Source organism: Mustela nigripes, chromosome 7 (genome assembly GCF_022355385.1).
Source record: "Mustela nigripes isolate SB6536 chromosome 7, MUSNIG.SB6536, whole genome shotgun sequence".
Lineage (NCBI taxonomy): Eukaryota > Metazoa > Chordata > Mammalia > Carnivora > Mustelidae > Mustela > Mustela nigripes.
This window is the reverse complement of record NC_081563.1, coordinates 121,610,702-121,631,532: the sequence shown is the minus strand read 5'-3', so window position 1 is coordinate 121,631,532 and position 20,831 is coordinate 121,610,702. Positions and strand designations below refer to the sequence as shown.

Below are 20,831 nucleotides of genomic sequence, written 5' to 3'. Positions count from 1 at the left end.
AAGGAAGGGATGTTCTGATAGGTCAAGTATCCAAATACCTTAAGGGTCCCTTGCCATAATAATATCAAAGAGCTCCGCTATTTCACCAAAACTTCCAACATCCAACTTTGGCTTTTAAATTCATCATTTCTTACCTTTAAGTGAACATAACTACCTTTACAACTATCTCTACAACTGCACTCTCTTGCTTTCAAATTGCCAGGACTTCTTTTGATGAAAAGCCCTTGGTCTTGCCCATCAAAGATATATCGTCCGTTTAAAACCTGGTCTCTCTGTGTTTAGGTCAATGACTCAGTTGTGCTCTTAACCCCTTGCAGCCAGGGTTCTATTATCCACCTCCTTCCCCCAACCCCGCCCCAGCCTGTTGCCTCCTTCCTAAGATAGTATAAGGACATAGTGGAGACACTATGCATCCTTGTAGGGTTGGGAGAATGACATCAGACATTCTCATCTTTGTGTTTCAGCTCCTGACCACTGCGGTTTACCCCTCCTCCAGGGTGTGGGGAGGGAGGTGTTAGTCTTTCATTTTGTGCTCTTTACTTTCTTGTGCCCTCATCTAGCACACGGATGACTTAACCCTTCCTGTGTGGAGACATTTCCCTTCACCATTTTTATGCCTGTGTTTGCCCAAGATTTACCGCATGCTTATTCCTTCCAAGCTTTACTTCCTGATATGTAAACATCTAGTTTGGGGAAGTCTGAGAAAAATCCTTTTCTCTTTTTGGAAATCTACCTCTCAAGACTATCCAGTGTGGGCTTTAAAGTCTAGATTGAAACTCGGAACCGAGCTGTGAAACTGCCTTCCCTTTTCTTTTTTCCAGAAATTCGCTGCATTCCTCAGTGCTCATCATGGTAAGTGTCCTTTTTAATTGCTGTCACCTATTTCACCCATTCCCTCACCCACTTCCCTTCTGGTAACCATCAGTTTGTTTTCTATAGTTAAGAGTCAGTTTCTTGATTTGTTTCCCTCTCCCTCTTTCTTTTTTCCCCCTTTGCTCATTTGTTTTTTTCCTTAAATTCCACATATGAGTGAAACATAGTATTTGTCTTTCTCTGCCTTAGTTCACTTAGCATTATACTCTCTAGCTCCATCCGTGTTGTTGCAAATGGCAAAAGTTTATTATTTATATGGCTGCATAATATTCCATTGTATATACATACATATGCACTACGTCTTTTCAAATTTTTCATTTATTATTAGACACTTGGGCTGCTTCCGTAATTTGGCTATAATGCTGCAATAAACATAGGGGTGCATATATCCTTTCAAATGAACGTTTTTTATTTTTTGGGTAAATACCCAGTAAGGTGATTACCGGATCGCAGGGTAGTTCTGTTTTGAATTTTTTGAGGAAACTCCGTATCATTTCCTATAGTGGCTGTACCAGTTTACATTCCCACCAACTGTGCATGAGGATTCCCTTTTCTCCACATTGTCACCAACACCTGTGGTTTCTTGCGGTTTTGATTTTAGCTGTTCTGACAGTGTGAAGTGGTATCTCTTTGTAGTTTTGATTTGCATATCCCTGATGACAAGTGATGTTGAGCATCTTTTCATGTGTCTGTTGGCCATCTGGATGTCTTCTTTGGGGAAATGTCTGTTCATGTCTTCTGTCCATTTTTAATTGGGTTATTTGTTTTTTTAGGTGTCGAATTGTGTAAGTTCTTTATGTATTTTGGATACTAGCCCTTTATCAGATATACCATTTGCAAATATCTTCTCCTATTCAGGAGGTTGTCTTTTAGTTTTATTGACTGTTCTGCCTTCCTTTTCTTGGGGGTAATAAACCCGCCATGTGGATGAAAGACTGCAGAGAAGCAAAATCCCCCAATCAGCTGGTATTTTCCCACTTTTCATAACTGTTGAGAATTATCTCATTTAGCATCCCCCTATTTGTAAGTCATCATATTTACTCTGACAGAGCTATTTTTTCCTGTTCTTCTTGTACAATTTATTAGTGATACTTTAATTAATTAGTTGGTTATTTTAAAGATTTATTTACTTGAGAGAGAGAGAGAGAGCACAACCATGAGAGCCAGAGGGAGAAGAGACAGTCTCAAGCAGATTCTGCATTGAGCGTGGAGCCCAAAGCAGAGCTTGATCTTCTAACCCTATAATCAAGACCTGAGCGGAAACCAACAGTCAGACCCTTAATTGACTGTTATTACCGAGGCACCCCAGTGACACTTCTGTCTAGTTGTAATTTTTATTTTACATGTGCACCCTTATGACATCTCAACACTGATAGGAGAAGCACACCCACCACTGCCTCAAACACACTGATGTCATTCTGTTAATGTTCAAAGAAACGACTGTGTGCTGCTCAAAACTATAGAGCAGTTACGTTTTCTCGTGTTCAGTGCATAACAGGTGCCCCACACTTAAAAGGTGCTATTCTGTTGGCGTTTAGTGAGAAATGTATGCACAGTGTACAAGTCCCACTTGCGATCAGTGCAATACATCAGGGTGAGCTTGTTTTGTAGGAGCACGGACTTTTAAGGGAGTTGATCGGATAGCCTGATGGTGGTGTGATCAACTCTATCCCTATTCTATTTTGGGCTCTCTCTTCCAGGAGACAGCCTGCCTGCCTGCATATTTGCCTGATGGAGTTAGCCTGTCTCAGGGCTTCACTCGGGAGCCCGGGGGATTGCTTCCCACTACAGCAGGCTCTCCTTAGGAGGCTTCAATTGCTTTTGAATTAGTTATAGGCTCAAAAGTGAGCGACTCCCATTATTAGAATGCAGGTTTTAAAATTACTTCATTTCAAGTTGCTAGCTTGGCAGCATTAACCTGTCATCAGAGAATTCAGCATGGTCACGAAGAAGATAGACTTTTGAAAAAATAGAGCAGAAATGAGCCGATATGGTCAAGGAGTGAGGGAAATGGACTCTGAAATGCCTTTCACTTACGCCGTGTCTTCTTTACCATTTATAAAATGGTGGCAAACTTTGGATCCTCCTATTTAGAATAAGTTGAAGGGTAATCAATGACATGCTATGTAAAACAATTCAGTGAGTGCAATACCCCACTGGACTCTCCACGTTTGTGTAGCTGTGTTGAAATAGTTCTAGGAAAGCTTATGTTCTCATGCACACACAAAATAGCTTTAGGCCAGATATCCAAAGGATATATGTCTTGTATAGATGGCATGAGTTTCCAGCTTTATTGAGGCACGATTGACAAATAAAAATTGTGTATATTTAAGGTGTACAATGTGATGATTTGATATATGTAGACATTGTGAAATGATTACCATAATCAAGCCAATTAACACATCCATCACCTCACAAAGTCATTTGGGTGGTTTTTGTTTGTTTTGTGTTGCTTTTTGGTGCTGAGAACACTTAAGATTTACACTCTTTGCAAATTTGGAGCATACAATACATTATCATATTATCATTATTATTGTTAATGGTAGAGTCACCGTGTTGTATATTAAATCCCCAGAACTTATCCATCTTATCATTGAAAGTTTGTACCATTTCACTAACATCTCCCCATTTCTCCCTGCCTCTGGAAACCACCATTTTATTTTCTGTTTCTAAGAGTTTTCTAACTGTATTTAGGTTCCATGTATATGTGAGCTCATACATGTTTGTCTTTCCTATCTGGCTTATTTCACTTAGCATAATGTCCTCCAGGTTCATCCATGTTGTTGCAAGTGGCAGGATTTTCTTCTTTTATGTGCTTGAATAATATTCACTATGAAACTATAAATTCTAAGTGTATGATGACCCAATTATGAAAGCAAACCTGAAAAGATTTAGAAGCCATGTAGGAGAATACCTTTATGACTTTGAGGGAAGGAAAACTTTTTAACGGGATACCAAATGTACAATGTATAAAGAAAAATAGAGATGTATTTGACCTTAAAATTCTGTGTGTGTGTGTGTGTGTGTGGCCATAAGCAAACTTGAAAGATCATTTATAAAGTAGGAGAATTTTATGTCAATTCATTGTTTACAAAAGATAAACATCTAGAATACAAAGTAGCTTCCTATAAACCAATAAGATAAATGAAAACTTATCAATAGAAAAATAAGCAAAGAACATGAATAGGTCATCCCAAACCATCAATTAACATATGAAAAGCTTAGCCTCACTGTAATTAATGATATGGAACAAAAAGCAGTCATTTCACAAGATTACATTAGTAAGAATGACAGTCTGATCATACCAAGTGTTGGTGAAGATGTAGAGAATCAGGAACTCTCCTGTGCCAAAATTACACAACCAATTTTGAGAGCAAATTGACAATACATAATAATGTCAAAGATGTACATATATTTTGACCCAGCGATTTTATTCTGAGATACACTTTTCTAGAGAAGCTGTTGTGTGTGTACTGAGAAAGTATAAAGATATTCTCTATAGCACTTGTTTTTTTAATGTCTAAGAAGTGAAGATACATCTTTTTTTAATGGTGGAATGAGAAGTCATGGTTTTGTATATGTTAAAATTCTATAAAGCAGTACAATATATTAATATATATACAATATATATTGTATATACAATTATATACAGTATATACAATATAATACTGTATATATATATACTGTATATATCAATATATATATAGTACAATATATCAAATCTTAAAAACAATGTTGAGTGAAAAAAGATGAGTTGCAATATATTATGGTATTCATTCTACCACAAACTCAGGGCTTGAAGTAATACACAGTTTTTGTCACACAGGATCTGGAGGCCAGAAGTTGGCATGGCTTACCTGGGTTCAGTATGTCACCAAGGTACATTCCTAGTCTCAGTGAGTGCTGTGGTCTCATCAGAAGCTCTACCAGTGAAGGATTTACTTCCAAACTCCCTTAGCATTTTGTAGAATCCATTTCCTTGTGGCTGTAGAATGGAAGGTTTCAATTTTGTCAGGTCATCCTTAACTCTGAGAGGCCATCTAATATGGCTTGCCACATGGACTTCCAAATACAGCCACCTGCTCTGTGGCAGATTGCTTCTTTAAAGCAAGGGATAGGCCATCTGGGGGGCTCAGTTGGTTAAATATCAGACTCTTGGTTTCAGCTCAGGTCATGATCTCAGGGTTCTGGGATCAAACCCTGTGTGGGGCTCTGTGCTCAGCACGGATTCTGGTTCTCCTTCTCCCTCTGCCCTTCCCCCTGCTCATGATCTCTGTCTCTGTCTCTGTCTCTCTCTCTCATTCTCAAATAAATAAATAAAATCTTAAAAAAAAAAAAGCAAGAGATAAAGAGACTCTAACAAGATGGTGTCACAATCTTACATAATCCCATAAACATGACCACAGATATTGCATCATTTTTCACCTCATTTCATGGGTTAGAAGCAAGGTGCAGGTCTCATGTACAAGAAAAATGACACGAATGTGTGAATGCCAGGCATTGATGATTATGGGAACCACAGGAAGGTGTGTTCACCAAAATTTTGTGTCATTTATGTAAATGTCTCAAAATGTAAAAACACAAAACTATTTGGTTGACTGTCCAGGAAATCATGTTGTGTGAAAAAACGAACCTCCGAAAGTTGTATAACACATTGTCTCATTTATATAACATTCTTATAATGATAGAATTATAGAAATGCAGAACAGATTAATGGCTGAAGGGTCAGGGACAAAGGGAAGCAAAGAGAGGGTGACCATGATAAGTATGAGTATAAGCAGCAAGAAGGGTACAGAACAGTTCTGTATCTTGACTGTATCAATGTCAGTATCCTGGTTGTGATACTGGACTATAGTTTTACAAGATGTTACCATTGAGGGAACCTGGAAATGGCATATGGGATCTCTGCGTTATTTCTTAAAACTACATATGAACTACAATGATCAAAAATTTTAAAAGTTCAATTAAGAAACAACAAGAATAAGTAAACCGGAGAAAATATCATAAAAAACTCCAAAGTTCTCATATAAATCCTGAATGATGAGCAGAAAACCATGAGAGAGAAATGGAAAAAAAAATAAAAACGTGAAATAGAAATGGAAAAAAAATGGTGATGAGCTGGTTTACATAGGAAGAGAATTTGCAAAAAGATAATTAAAATCATCATTGGAGAGAGTAGAGGGTAGAACTTCTCTGCAGAAAATCAAGTCAGTAACGTGGAGGTCAAAGTTGAGAACTTTAAAAATACAGATGAAAACAACAAACCTCAAAGGACTTGATTAGTTTATACTAATTATTAAGCTTACAATCTTATGTAGAAAACCTATGAATCTTGTCTTAAATGTATCACATATAAATATACATGATTTATATGTATATTCTTTTGTTACTTTCAAAGAACACATGTGAATATTATTCTATAAGGTAATATGCAAAGTTATTAATGATGATTCTTTTGAATGGCACCATTATTCATAATTTTAATTTTCTATTTTATGCATTTGGATACACAGTTTTCTACCATGAGTATGTATTAATTTTAGATGAAAAAACAAAATCAGGGCAATTTTGTGCATAGTGCACATCTGCAATTGTGTAAAAAAATATATAACAAACTAGAAGGAGATGTTGTATACTAAATGTTAACAGTGGTTCTGCCTGGGGGATCAGATTTACTTGTTTTCATTTTCTCCAAGTAATGCTGTGTAGTCTTTAGATTTTATACAGTGATCAGATGTTCTTTAAATCATATAGATAAATTTTAAATTAGCATATAAAATTTTATAGGTACGATATGATAACAAACATGTAAAAAAATACATTGAAAATTGATGGAAAAGAAAACAATAGAAGGTCAGAGTATTAGAGATGACTTTTTTATTCTTCTAACTCTTATGTATTTTCAAAATTTGTATCATGAGCATGTATTGGTTTGGTAATGGAAATGTCCCCAAAGAAAATGGAAGTGATTAATTAACTGTTTCAGAGATGGGGAAATTTTTTCTAGACATAAAACAATAGAAAAGTCATAAAATAAAATAAAGGAGGGACTGTTCAAATAGTCAATTAAAACATGGGAAAATCGGGGCACCTGGGTGACTCAGTGGGTTAAGCCGCTGCCTGCCTTCTGCTCAGGTCATGATCTCAGGGTCCTGGGATTGAGTCCCAGGACTCAAGATTTTAAAATCTTTAAAAAAAAAATGGGAAAATACGTAACTTCCCTAAATGCAATTTTAAAAATTAACATTTTTTGAACTTGTAAATTTATTTCATTTTTTCTGTTGTACTTAACTCAATTTTTAGATGATTAAACAATATTCCATTCTCACATAGAATAAATATGCATACCTGACAGATCCTATATGAGAAAATATGTAATGTGATAGGAAAATATATTACAACCTTCTGTGAAAAGAAGAAAAAACATTGTATTTACAATTTGTCTTAAACTTATGTATGTGTATATTTTTAGGAATGACAAAAGTGATCCAAATGTTCACAATAGTTACATCTTAGGGTTGGAATTTCAGAAGACTTATTTTTTCTTTTAATGCCTGTATGTCCCACATTTTCTAAAATCAAACCAGAGAAATGCAACATGCTATATATAGTAAATGTAATAAAACTATAGCAAGGTCCAACGAGTAAGCTTAAAAGACACTGTGCTTGGCTGTGGACTTCCAATCAACACAGAACTCTTCAGAAAATCTAATAAAATTCATTCACTCAACAGTTATTTACACAAGGCCTACTCTCCATCAAGGACTATGGCAGGTGTTTGGAATCTTCTAGTGAACAAGTCAATGATCTTGCCATCACCTAGCTTACATGCAAAGATGGAAGTTGGAAAACCATCTACCCTTAGCTTGTTCAAGCTTCCATAACAAAATATTCCAGACTAGGGGGCTTAGATAACTGAAATTTTTTTTCTCATCGCTCTGGAGCCTGGAAGTCCAAGATCAAGGTGCCAGCACAGTTGGTTTCCTCTGAGGCCCTTCTCCTTGGTGTGCAGGTGGCGGCCCTCTTACTTGTTCATTGGTCATCTGTCTGTGCATGTGGCCCTGGTGTCTCCCACTTTTCATGTAAGGATACCAGTCATATTGGATTAGAACCTCACACTAATGCCATCACTTAATGTAAGTACTTCCTTAAAGATTATTCCCGAATACCATTCTGTTATGAGATATTGGGGGTTGGCAATTCAACAGGACACAGGAGTGGGGGACATAACTCAGCCCATAAAACCACTCTATCTTTTAACTGTCGTTAGTGATCCCTCCTATCTGGTCCAGTGTCAGTTTGAATACTTTCGGTGATGGGGAACACATTTTCCTACCTTATTTCAGTGGGTAGAGTTTGTGTCTGTTTCTAAGTAGAAGGTCACTGGACCCAGACTTCCTGACACAAAGGTTGGAATATCCAGCATCATAGGTCCTGGATTCCCGCAGCTTCCTGGCTGGGGAGACCCTGCAGTTGAAGAGTGAGGCTTTCAGCTATGATGTATCTCCCACATCCTAAAGCCAGGAGGTGACACAAAGTCACAGACATTTCCAACCGAACAGGACAGGACGGATCCCTCCTCTCTTCACTTTAAAGGGCATCTGTGACATTTTGCTTTGCTTTGTTTTGTTATTAAAAGGGATTCCTTATCCTCATCTCTCTCCCTCTTTCTTTTTTTGACTGATCACACAGAGAAGTCTCCGGACCTTTCACAGATCGAATTCCACAGGCAGTTTTTCTGAATCTGACGGACTCGAAAGCATCAGCTTGCTTCTTTCTCTGGAAGCCAGCTTTTTAATCCTGGGTCGCATGTCGCTTTTAATCCTGGGCATGATGTTCGAGTTCCCCTTGGGCCTAAATTTCACCGCAGTAAATGCTCTTCTTTAGCAGCTGCAGAAATGTGTCCTGAGAGCGGTGCTCAGGCCACCGCTTCTGCAGGAGGGAGCCGCCAAGGTCCGGTGAACCCTGGGAGTCTGGTGTCTCTGATCAACTCTTAATGAGGCTGACACCGGCTCCTTCAGCCAGACACTAAAGGGTTAAAAGTCAAAGACCCATGAGGAGGCTGGTGCAAGAGGAAAGGGAGAAAGTACTGGGGCTCTTCCTATTTTGAATTGAAAAGGCAGGGTTTTCAGGGGAGAAAGTGCAGGAATGGACAAGGTGATGGAAGATAACAAGAGTATAATTCTCACCAGTTGTACCCAGTCCGGCTTGTCAGAGAGGGACCAGTCCCCCAGAATGCCTCGGAGGTAACTGCTCCCCCAAAGAAAGCTTCTCAACTATCCCAAGAACTTCAGAATTCTTTCTCGAGTGACACAGTTGGACCATGATGTGAATCAGAAGTTTCTTTTTATGTCAACATTTGATTGAGAAAAATTTCAGAACGATAGCAAAATTGACAGGATTTTCTGGGGAACACCTATAGGCTCACTGCTTGGATTCTGTCATTAATATTTTACTGTGCCTGCTTCGTCTTCCATCTGGGTATTCCTCTATCCAGCCATCAATCCATTTGGCTTTTTGGATGCATTTCAAAGCAAATTGCAGCTATCACTACACTCGCCCTAAATACATTTGCACATAACCAGATTTTGATATGTTTACAGGTATTTCTTCTTATAAGGTAAAATTTACTTACAATGAAACATACAAATCTTGAATGCACATTGATTGAGTTTTGACAAAGACTTATGCCTGTAGGCAATCTAAGTAACTATCAAGGGGGCAGAACACCCTCATCTCCCAGAAAGTTCTGGTGACCCTTTCCAATCAATCCCCGCTCCTTCCACCTCCCAAACTTTGTTCCTGTATTTTTCTGCCCTAAGTTAGTTTTGTCTGTTTGGATTGCCTCAAAAATGGAATCATACGTTATGTACTCTTTGTATGGTTTCTATCCCTTGCCATAATATTTTGGATTGTGTGCCTTAGTGGTTTATTACTTTTGATCGTGAAGCAGGATTCCATTGGGTTAATACACCAGTGTGTTTACCAATAATGAGGACACAGGGACTTTTTCAGTTTGGGGCTGATATGAATAAAGGGACTAGGTTTGTTCTTGTACAAGAAAAAGAGCTAATTTTTTCCTCTCCAGGAACTCAATGGAATATTTTCAATGGTATTGTCCTTCCATCGGACCTCTCTTCCATCCAGGCAAACACATATTATGTGTTCAATCCCTGGGAAGATAAAGTTAAAAAGATACATTCCCCATCCTTTATTGAACCTAGGGAGAGAAGCTTTTGGGGTTCTGGACCCGATTCTGTGTGTGTGTGTGTGTGTGTGTGTGTATTTGTGTGTGTGGTACAGGGAAGAGGCACCGGGCTTCTGTACCCTCCCCAGGAGCACCGCTCTCCCAACACCTCCATGTGTTCACCCAGCCCCGAAGCTCTCCCAACCTTGTCCTTTGGGTTTTTAGGGAAGCTTCATTATGTAGGCACAGTGGATTAAATCATTGGCCATTAGTGATCGGCTCAACCTGCAGCTCCCCTCCCCACCCAGGAGGTCTGGGGGTGGGACTGAAAGTTCCATTCCTCCAGTCACCTGGATGGTTCTCCTGGCAACCAGTCCTCATCCTTCCATGAGGTCCGAAAGTCACCTTATTAACATAAGACACCTTTATCGCTCTCATCACTTAGGAAATTCCAAGGGTCTTAGGAGCTCTGTGTCAGAAATGGGGGTGAAGACCAAATATGGATCTTTTATTATAAATCACAATATCGCGGAGAACAATACAGACCATTACAGAAACACAGAAATAGGGCTAAGATGAGAAGTTCTGGAGAAGGGAGAAGTGTAGGAGTGGTAGACCCAGAGGAGGGAAACAGAGGACTGAGGATTCTCAATATTCTGTAGCAGCTTTAGAAACGAGCTCATGACCCCTTTTCCCACAGCTCCCTTCAGTACAACCCAACTCCTTCACCACAGAGCTCAGTTCTGTGGAGGTGAATTTACCAGGGGCCTTAGGGAGTGAACTAACTTCTTAAAACCTACTTCCCTAGAACGTACTCTATTTGCAAACTGCCTGCAGGTGTGTCTCAAGCCTTGATCTCACTTGACCTGAGACTTTCAGAGGAAGCTTATTATCCTAAGAAGTTATTTTGTCCTAAAGTTTACAGATTCCTTCTGAAAAGCTGGATCGAACTGACTTGTAGAATCAGCCAGGCTTTCTCAAGTGCAACCATTCCAGAATGTACTACCCCTGAGATGCATCACCAGGTTCCTTTTGAGTCATTGGTAGGGTTGCCAGATAAAACACAGGATACCCGATTCAATTTAAATTTTGAGTAAACAACTTTTTTTTCCTTTGTGTGTCCCAAATATTGCATGGGACATAAGTATGTCCCCAATATTGGATGCAGTATAAATTTATACCAAAAAGTGTTTCATTGTTTATCTGAAATTCAAATGTAACTGCACACCCTGTACTTTCATTTGCTAAATCTGGCAACTCTAGTCATTGAAGCAGCAGGCTTTCTGACCAAGTGAATTTTACCCATGATGGAAGCCAAACCCATAAAATACCAAAACTTTAACAACTAACCATGAAGGAAATGTTAAGTGTATCAGATAACCTCCCCATCTTTTGAGTTGGAATAGATGGATGGATCCCTAAACCTTCTTGATAACCTGAAGTCATTTGTATGAATATCAATTATTGCTCTGTATTGTGCATATAGGGCTACTCGTCCCTATATGGAATGTCACCAGAAACCTGCGATTTTAGAATTTTAAAACTGTATTGTTGTTGTTGTTTTTTCATTTTTTTTTCTTTTTTCCTCATTATCGAGCTATCAGTTAAACCTCCCTTGTGGCAATTACTATTTGTTTTCCTAGAGTCTAAACCCACTAAACTTTTCTTCTGCCTAACCTAATATCGGTTTAAAAAAAATGAGACACTAAATCTCGCTGTAATATGTATACACAAAGATTATAGGCTAGCATGGAGAAAGGCCTTGGGTTTGTGATAATTATTTTAACATTTCAGAGATTTTTAAAAGCCAATTTCCAGTCTTTTAATTTTATTTTCTCAAACATTTATTCACTCACTCATTGAAATAATAAATGTTATTATGTAATAGAGGTTTAAGCAGACCCCCATGGCTTCAGCATTTTGTAAAATAATATTTATAATTAGTTTTTAGCAAACCGTATCTTTAAAGGGCTGGAGGGTGATTAAAAATTGAATGTTGCCATCTGAATATTATATATTTTCTAAATAGTGTATTCATTCAATTTACATAATTGCATGAATCCTGTGAGCAGATTCCCACCTGGTTGCCTGTCATTTGCTAGGTAGTGTCATTTAAATGTGGAAAGCACAGCTTCCTCTTCCTTAGATCTTTCTTCGCCTGGTCTCAGGGTCCCTATTGTGTAATAACCTCTCTCGCACCTAGAGTGTAGATCTGAAACTTTCAGCCAAATAGCAAAGGAGAAAGTTGCCTTTTTAGTTGCCTTTTTCAAGGGGGACACTCAGTTTTTAGCAGGAAGTTGACTCTCATCCTTAAGCATTCACTGTTTTGTCCTCTGGGAATCTTTGTCTAAAGATTCTAAGTCCTCATGACATTTGTCAGGGAACAAAGAAGTCATGGGTGGCAGATATTCATAGAATTGGGGTTAACGTTCCTGCATCAAAATTCTTGAAAATGTGTCCACCAGGTTATGCAAAGGACGTAACCTTCTTAAATATTTGCCAAAGTCCACTATCCTCAAAGAGGCTGCTTTCTGTGAGGAAAAAAAAAAAACCAACAAAAAACTCCTCATTTCAGTGGTAACTTAGATCTGCCCATAAGTTAAGTGAGACCCATAATCACACCATGGGTTTGTCCAAAATGTGTAGCTCCATCAGCCAGACCCATTGCCTTCTCTTGACCTGGATTACTGTCTTGGGGCCGTCATGTGTACGTCATGCCTTTTTTGGGCAATGCCCTACTAGCAGGGTGGTTTTAAACTGAGGTATACATCCAAATCATCGGGACAGCTGTTGAAAATGCAGGTTCCTGGATCTCACACTATGCCATGAAACCAGATGCCCTAAGATGTTGAACCCTACTCCGAGAAATACTCTTCTGCACCCGCATTCCATGAGGATGGGGATTGTGTTGGTCTTGCTCACTGCTTTTTCCCTACACTGGCCTAACGCCTGGCTCATGATAGGTCTTCAATAAATGTTTGGTCAATGAAGAAATTAAGAAAGGTTGAGGAGTGATGAATAGCATGGTGGCTTCAGTGGCTAAGGAGACTTCCTTAGGTGAAGGAATTCCTATCACCATGAGGGATGAGCTGTAAACAGTTTCTTTGAAGGTGTGTGTGTGTGTGTGTGTGTGTGTGTGTGTGTGTATGCGTTTTGAATTATCAATAAATATCATTGCTTTTTTTTAAAGTATAAAAATACTGCACTGGGACATATAGTTCCATTATAATATGCTCTTTTAAAAAATATTTTATTTATTTATTTGAGACAGAGAGAGAGAGCACAACTGGGGAGGAGGGTTAGAAGGAGAGGGAGATGCTTCTCCCTGCTGAGCAGGGAGCCTGACATGGGTCTCAATCCCAGGACTCCAAGATCATGACCTGAGCTGAAGGTAGACACTTAACTGACTGAGCCACCAGATGCCCCCATTATAATATATTCTTATTCTCCCCCCCCCCTTTTCCTTCCATCCATCCAACCATCCATTTACCTTTACATATAAAGAGAAGTCTAGGAGGTACATGGGTGGCTCAATCAGTTAAGCATCCAACTCTTGGTTTCAGCTCAGGTCATGATCTCAGGATCATGAAATGGAGCCCTACATTGGGCTCCATGCTTAATGTGGAGTTGGCTTGAGATTCTTCCCCCACATCCCATCTTCTCCTCCCTCTGCTCACACTCTCTGTCTCTGGAACAAATAAAATCTTATAAAAAGAGAGAGAGAGAGAGGTGTCTAGGAAAATGTTCATTTAATGCTCAATTTTTAAGTGGTGAGATTTTAGGTAACTTCAAATTGTTTTGGATTACATGAAATTTTATGGCTTTTATAATAATTTATCAAGACAAATTAAGGTCAAAAATCATTTAAATTTTTAAAAAATACATTCTCTTGGACTGATTGTTTGGAAGTTAGAGTCCGTTAGCATATCTGATCTCAAAACCTGCCAAAGATGGGTGAGAAGACAGTAGGCATCAACTCTGGTTGCCAAGGTCGTCGTCTTTTAGAATTCTCCTGTGCGGGCCCCTGAACTATATCTCAAACCACACTTCCATTGTTTTTCAAAGTTCTCTTCTCTGAATCCAATATCTTGGACCCACCTGGTAACTACCTGTATCTTTGACTCATGGGCTGGACACTTTAGTTCACAATAGTGTGGGAAGTTTGCCTGGGATTCAGGGCAGGACTGAAAGTCACTGCCCTGAGGGGTATGGGTCTACTTGAAGGTCTTTGGGTCTCTGGCATTGGGGTCTGTCTATACATATGAAAGGAAAAGGGAAAAGTTCATGTTTTTAAATATCTCAAATCCTCCTTGTGGGAGCTTTCTGGGGACTTCCCCTTTGTGCAGGGAATGGAGGACAAATGTGTATATTTTTTAGGGCAGAGCTGAGGCTGCCTGGATGGCTCAGTTGGTTTGGGCAGAGCTGACCCCTGTTGGATATTGTGTCCCATCTGATGGCAGACCAACTCTCATTTTACTCTTCACTTTTTTTTTTTATTAATATGTAATATATTATTAGCCCCAGGGGTACAGGTCTGTGAATCGCCATGTCATTTTACTCTTTCTCAACCCTATTGCTTAAAATCTCAAAGTTCTGCCTTTAATTTTCCTGAGTGGTTTCCAAATACACTTTTCTTAAAAAAAAAAAGTTCCATTTAGTGCTCCTATTGAGTGACCCACCTGATATTGCCAGAGCTAAATCCCCATTCCTTTTCCACGAAAGATCTCTCCCTTCTCCTATTCTGGCACTCTCAGTACTATGAATTAACCAGACTCATTTTTTCACTCCCCTGGGCATACAGGAGAACTACATTTCCCAGCTTCCTTTGCAGTTAAGTGGCACCATGACTTTCTGTCTAGTGTATAAAGTGGATAGCAGTGAGGTGAGGTAATTTTTGATTGGGCCCTAAAGCCTCTTGAGAGGTCTGTGTCTTCATTGTACATAGAGGCTTGAGAGGCAGAGCTTGAAAGACTGTGTCTTCATCATAAAGAGGGAGAGGATCCAGTGACAGTGCAGAGGAAGGGTTTTGAGGTCCTAGGGAACAGTAGAACCAATGAAATCATGTAGTCTGGGAACCTAGATTACTCTGTGGAGAAGTAAACTCTGCAGGGAATAAACTTTTATTGTGTTTTCCATTTATATTTAGAGGATTTTGTTCTTGTAGAAAAATATAGCCGTCTTATTAAAACCCTTACTTATACTTCAAACCCACTTAAAACATTCCCATCTCTGTCTAGATCTCCTGAGTATCACAGATGAAGTTAATCTAGATTGAAGTCTTCCTCGAAACATTCTTATCATAAAACATCTTCCCATATCCCTTCATTTCCCACTAGACTGGAAACGGTTTAGATCAGAGCTTTGTCTTACTCATCTTTGTAAACATCACTGGCCACTGTATCTGGAACATTCTAGTGTCTCCTGGGAAACAGTGGAACCTGCATTGAACTAAGGTCTGTTTGACCAAATTTTGTTTTCTTGTATATTCTGCTTCTCGGACAGAGATAGAGGGGAAAGAACCCAACATTTACAGAATCTGAAGTGGAGGCCCAAGTCTCAATGGTCATCTTCTTGGTAGAAAGCATATCTGAGGTCCTCAGGGAAATACTTACATTTTCTTCCTCCTGCAACTTCACATGAACATGGCTACCAACAGTTGTCCAAAGATGGCCAAGGAGAGGGAAAACGATTAGAAGACTAAGCTTGGCTCAGCTTTGGAGAGAAGGTGGTAAGATCCAGCTGGAAAAGATGAGGATGTCTCCAGAGACACCTATTTGGCAAAGTGATAGTGATCCCCAGTTCTGCCCCAAGACCAGATACTGAACAGTCATGGCAGAGGGTCCCTATCTAGACAATTTCTATTCAAGAATGAAATGTCTTTTTAAGCAGACTAGAGAAGAAACTCATCCAACTGAATAGCTAAGAGACGGCACTCGGCTTTGGCCCAGGAAGACCCCTTTCTTATTGCTCTGTTTTCACTCTTCTGGGAAGTGCATTGCATGACTTTCTTGGGGTGGAGGGCTCCAAAGTACAAATGTGCACCCACAGCAGTTTCCAAGATGTGTTTTTCTCCCTTTTTACTGTAACTCGAGAAAGTCAATGCATTTAGAAACTTGAGTGGTTTTCTTCAGACGTCCAAGTTACATTTTTACTTCCTCAGTTCAGCTCTCAAACTCCTCATCCTAGTTGACCAAGAACTTGTGAAAAAAAAAATGGAGAAGGAATATCCTGAATCATTTACCTAGAACTTGGACAGGGTGTAAACAGGTCAAAGGCAAAGTAACTTCTAAGAAATCAGAAAGATGTGGGAGTACCGGAATGATGTCCTTCAAGGCTGTGATGTTGACAGATGCCAAGACTGGTTTGATGGTGCGTGGAGCCTGGGATCACCAATGAAAATTTGCATTAAATACTGTAAGGTCAATCCCCAAACAACATTATGTAAACGCATGCAATGTCTTATTTTCTGTTCTAGGGAAAGGGTAGACATTTCTGTGTTAATACTATTCATTCATTTCACAGCTGTTTACTAAGTGCTTACCATAAGGGGGCCACAAAGATCTGGGTCCTACTCATAAGGAGCTCAAATTATCCAATTCAATTCAATTTTCTCTAGAAAGTTATTTGCTGAGTCTACTTCATGTTTTGAACGGGCTTTTAATACACAGAGATTATCAATCTAAATCACTGGAATTTGGACCAAACGTTTTTGCCCCGGAAGTAGCCAGAAAGGATGACTTGAAGGTAGAAGGGAGAATGATGGGTGTTCTTGCCTAGAAAGGGGGTTTGCTAACAGGTTTAGGGTGGGGGCTGGGAATCCCAGGGCATTAAGAAGTAGATACAATTTGAGCAATTCTCCAGTTACTGTGTTTTCTGAGGAGTGTTCTACAGAACTCTAGGGAGCAATGTGCTTTGGATAAAAGTGTTCTGTGGTCAGATGTGTTTGGAAAATTTTGTATATCATATCAAGATATTTGTAAACGTCCTCATGTGACATAATAAGGACTTGAGGAAGTTTACAGGAAAGAAAACAAATCACATTTCTTCCCCCAAAACCAGACATCCCAGACTTACTCTACAATATATTATTTTGCTATTTAATACCAATCCATATTCCATGAATCTGGCATTTTTCTCATCATATATTATAAAACATTAAAACAATTTAACCCAGAACATCATTCTATCCAAAAGGAGTTTTTTTTTAAAGATTTTATTTATTTATTTATTTGACAGAGATGACAAGTAGGCAGAGAGGCAGGCAGAGAGAAAGGAGGAAGCAGGCTCCCCGCTGAGTAGAGAGCTTGACGTGGGGCTCGATCCCAGGACCCTGGGACCATGACCTGAGCCAAAGGCAGAGGCTTTAACCCACTGAGCCACCCAGGTGCCCCCCAAAAGGAGTTTTTAATAGTCAAATACATGTTTCACAATTATTTTTTATTAATGTACATTGTTTCTTGGAGCTGTAAATCACTCATTGTGGATATAATATGGTTATGTATCCAAGATATTATGTTGTCTTACATTACATTATGAAGTATATCATATGTACCATATTGACTATATGATCATATATGTAATGGGTTGAAATATTTATTATTTTAACAGCTCACACCAGCTGTTAAAAGGAAAGAAGGGCATCTGGAAAAGATGAGACCCAAATTTGTATATCATCAGGCATAATAATCATCAAAGAAAGGAACAGATCAATAATTTGGTTTGGGAAAAGAGAACAAGGAAAGAAATCTGTCAAGACAAGAAGTATGTCAAACAATAAGGAATAAGATAGGAGCCTGATGTTTAGGTTTTAGAATTTTAGTAATTTTCAGGAACTTGACTTCAGGAACTTTCAAAATCAATTTGAAGCTGTTTGTGTTGCTATCATGCAAATCCCTGAATCTTCCTAGAATTATCAGCAAGGATTTATATACCCATACACTTTGCACTAATCTAATTATATGCAAATTTAAAATTGTTGCGTGGGTAGGAGCAGAATGAGTGGGGTATAACCCTAAAGAGTGGGGGTACCCCAAACTGGAGTTCAGTGGGAATGGTAGCCCAGAGGTCTCTAAGGAAGTTGTGGGATTTTCACAGAGCTCTGGGTGTACAATGGGTGTTTGATCATTTTTATCTATCTCTTATGGAGACAGAAATCCACTTCTGGGCTGTGTGTGTGTGTGTGTGTGTGTAAAGTGATAGAGAAAGAGGGGAATAAAGATAAAGATATGGGGCGCCTGGGTGGCTCAGTGGGTTAAGCTGCTGCCTTCGGCTCAGGTCATGATCTCAGGGTCCTGGGATTGAGTCCCGAATCGGGCTCTCTGCTCAGCAGGGAGCCTGCTTCCCCCTCTCTCTCTCTCTCTGCCTGCCTCTCAGTGTACTTGTGATTTCTCTCTGTCAAATAAATAAATAAAATCTTTAAAAAAATAAAGATAAAGATATGGAGATGGAGGTCTGTATGACACCTTCAGAATCTTAATTTCCAATTATAAATGTTTCATAGCTTAGGAATTTATAAAAAGTGTTTTTCTCAGATACCCATGCATACGCCAGCAATAGATGAGGAGCCAGTAGGCTTTGGGAATCAATCTGTAGAAGCCCCAGCAGCTGGCTGCATGTCTGTGGCCAGAGTGAAAGAGGAAGGAGAGCCATGCTGTCATCTCCAGACTTGGAATACCCTCAGGGCTCAGGTATGAGTGAAGTCCTATTCTGGGACCAGAAAAGAAAATATATGTTCACAGACAGGTTTGTGGAGAAGTGACTAAAGGATACATAGATAGAAGGAGACAAGGGTTGGGGTTCAGTGTGAAGGTATTGCAAAGAGTTAAGCAATGAGCTTAGGTTGCATAAAACAAGGTCTGCTGTCTAGAATGGAGGAGGAGAAAGTCCTTTTTTGCTCTGGACTGGCCAGTCTACCTCCTTTCTGGATTTGTGCTTCCTTATGGGGCTTGGCCACTAGTAGTTTCCAGAGTGACCATAGTGAAATGAAAAATCTGATCATGTCAGTCCCTCCTTTAAAACCATTCAATACACACCCCTATATTTATTGCAGCAATATTTACAATAGCCAAGATATGGAAGTGATCTAAGTATCTATGGATAGATAAATGGATAAAGATGTGGTGCATGCGTACACACACACACACACACACACACACACACACACACACGAATATTACAGTCATAAAAAGGATGAATCTTGCCATGTGTGACAACATGGGTGGACAGAGAGAGTACTCCACTAAGTAAGTCAGACCAAGAGAGACAAATACCGCAGGATTTCACTCATATGTGGAATCTAAAACACAAAGCAAACGAGTAGACAAACAAAAAACAGAATCAGACCTATAAATACAGAGAATGAACTCACGGTTGCCAGAAGGGGGAAAGAGGCAGAGAGATGAACAAAATGAGGGCAGAGGAGTGGGAAATACAGGCCTCCAGTTACGGAATGAATGAGTCATGGGAATAAAAGGCAGAGCATGGGTGACCGTACTCAGTGGCATTGTATTAGCATTGTGTAGGGACTAATGGTGGCTACCTTTGTGGTGAACAGAACATATTACACACAGTTGTGGAATCACTACATTTTATGCCTTAAACTAATATAACACTGTGTGTCAACTATACTTAGATTTAAAAAAATTAAAAAAAAAAACTATTTGATGGTTTTCCATTGCACTGAGAAGAAAATATGCCCTCTTCCCCCTAATTTACAAGACCCCTCATGATCTTTCCTTCCACGGTTCATTTCCATGCATGGATTTGCTTAAAATGTTCTCCCTCTCTCACTTCCTCTCATGGCCCAGTTGACTTCTGTTCATCTGTTACATCTCAGATCATGTGTCACTTTTTCAACAAAGCTTTCCTTGACCTCCAAGATCAAGTGATGCAATCCATTCTCATTCCACCTGACCTCATTTCACCGTTCCCTTCCTGGTATTCAATTCCCAGCAGAGGACCTCTTTCTGCACTGATGCATGGTTTGAAGAATCATGGTGGGAAATCCTTCAGCCTGAAGAAAGGCAGAAGAAGTTTGAGCAACACCCACCCAGAAGGCTTTTCTCCCCACCTTGGGATGTCAGCAGGTTGGAAGGAAACCAAGGCTATTATTAGCCTCCAAAGTTAAGTGGAGGGTTATCTGATCCTCGAAGCCAGTGGTCTTTAACCTGAAGCATCTATACCTCTGAGGATTTATAAATATTTTCCCAAAAGATACATAAACTAATTTGGTTTTGGATCATCAATTACCATATGAATTCTTCTAATATTTTTTTAACTGAGAAGTCTCCTGGAATTTCTCCTTTTTATGTCATAGTCTCCTGTTTCCCATGAAAAGTGAAAAAAAAAAATCTTTTGCCCATTGAGAATCTTATTATGGTGTATTGCACTCACATGAAAAACTTCCAGGGCACCAAATAAAAAGATAATCAAAACATTAAAAATATTTTATTATGCTAGATGATTGTGTGATAATTCAGTTGTAATAATAACTTGAGTAACAATGGTTAAAAATGAAGCTTCCATTTCTATATACTTATTTCTGTGGACAAATTGTCTAAGCATTTAATATCTATAAAGATGGATAAACAAACAAAAGGAATAGAATTGATACCAAATCCTCTTTCTTTCATGTAATTAGTGATAATCATCCCCAGAAACATAAACAGCTTCATGGATATATCTCATTAAAAAAATACATTTCCTACAAATGTAGTGATCCAAAGGGACACATGCACCCGAATGTTTATAGCAGCAATGTCCACAATAGCCA

The 20,831-nt window shown here is 39.1% G+C and overlaps 1 long non-coding RNA gene across 2 annotated transcripts; it reads left to right on the top strand.

The window, feature by feature from the left end:
* Window positions 1-639: 639 nt before the first annotated feature.
* LOC132022755 (uncharacterized) lies at window positions 640-20,517 on the top strand. 2 transcript variants are annotated; one of them, XR_009405693.1, is made up of 2 exons: window positions 640-852; window positions 20,012-20,517. It is a non-coding gene; the product is annotated as an uncharacterized LOC132022755 (long non-coding RNA). The 2 variants fall into 2 exon arrangements; XR_009405692.1 differs by having other exon boundaries at window positions 19,867-20,517.
* The last annotated feature ends 314 nt before the right edge of the window (window positions 20,518-20,831 follow it).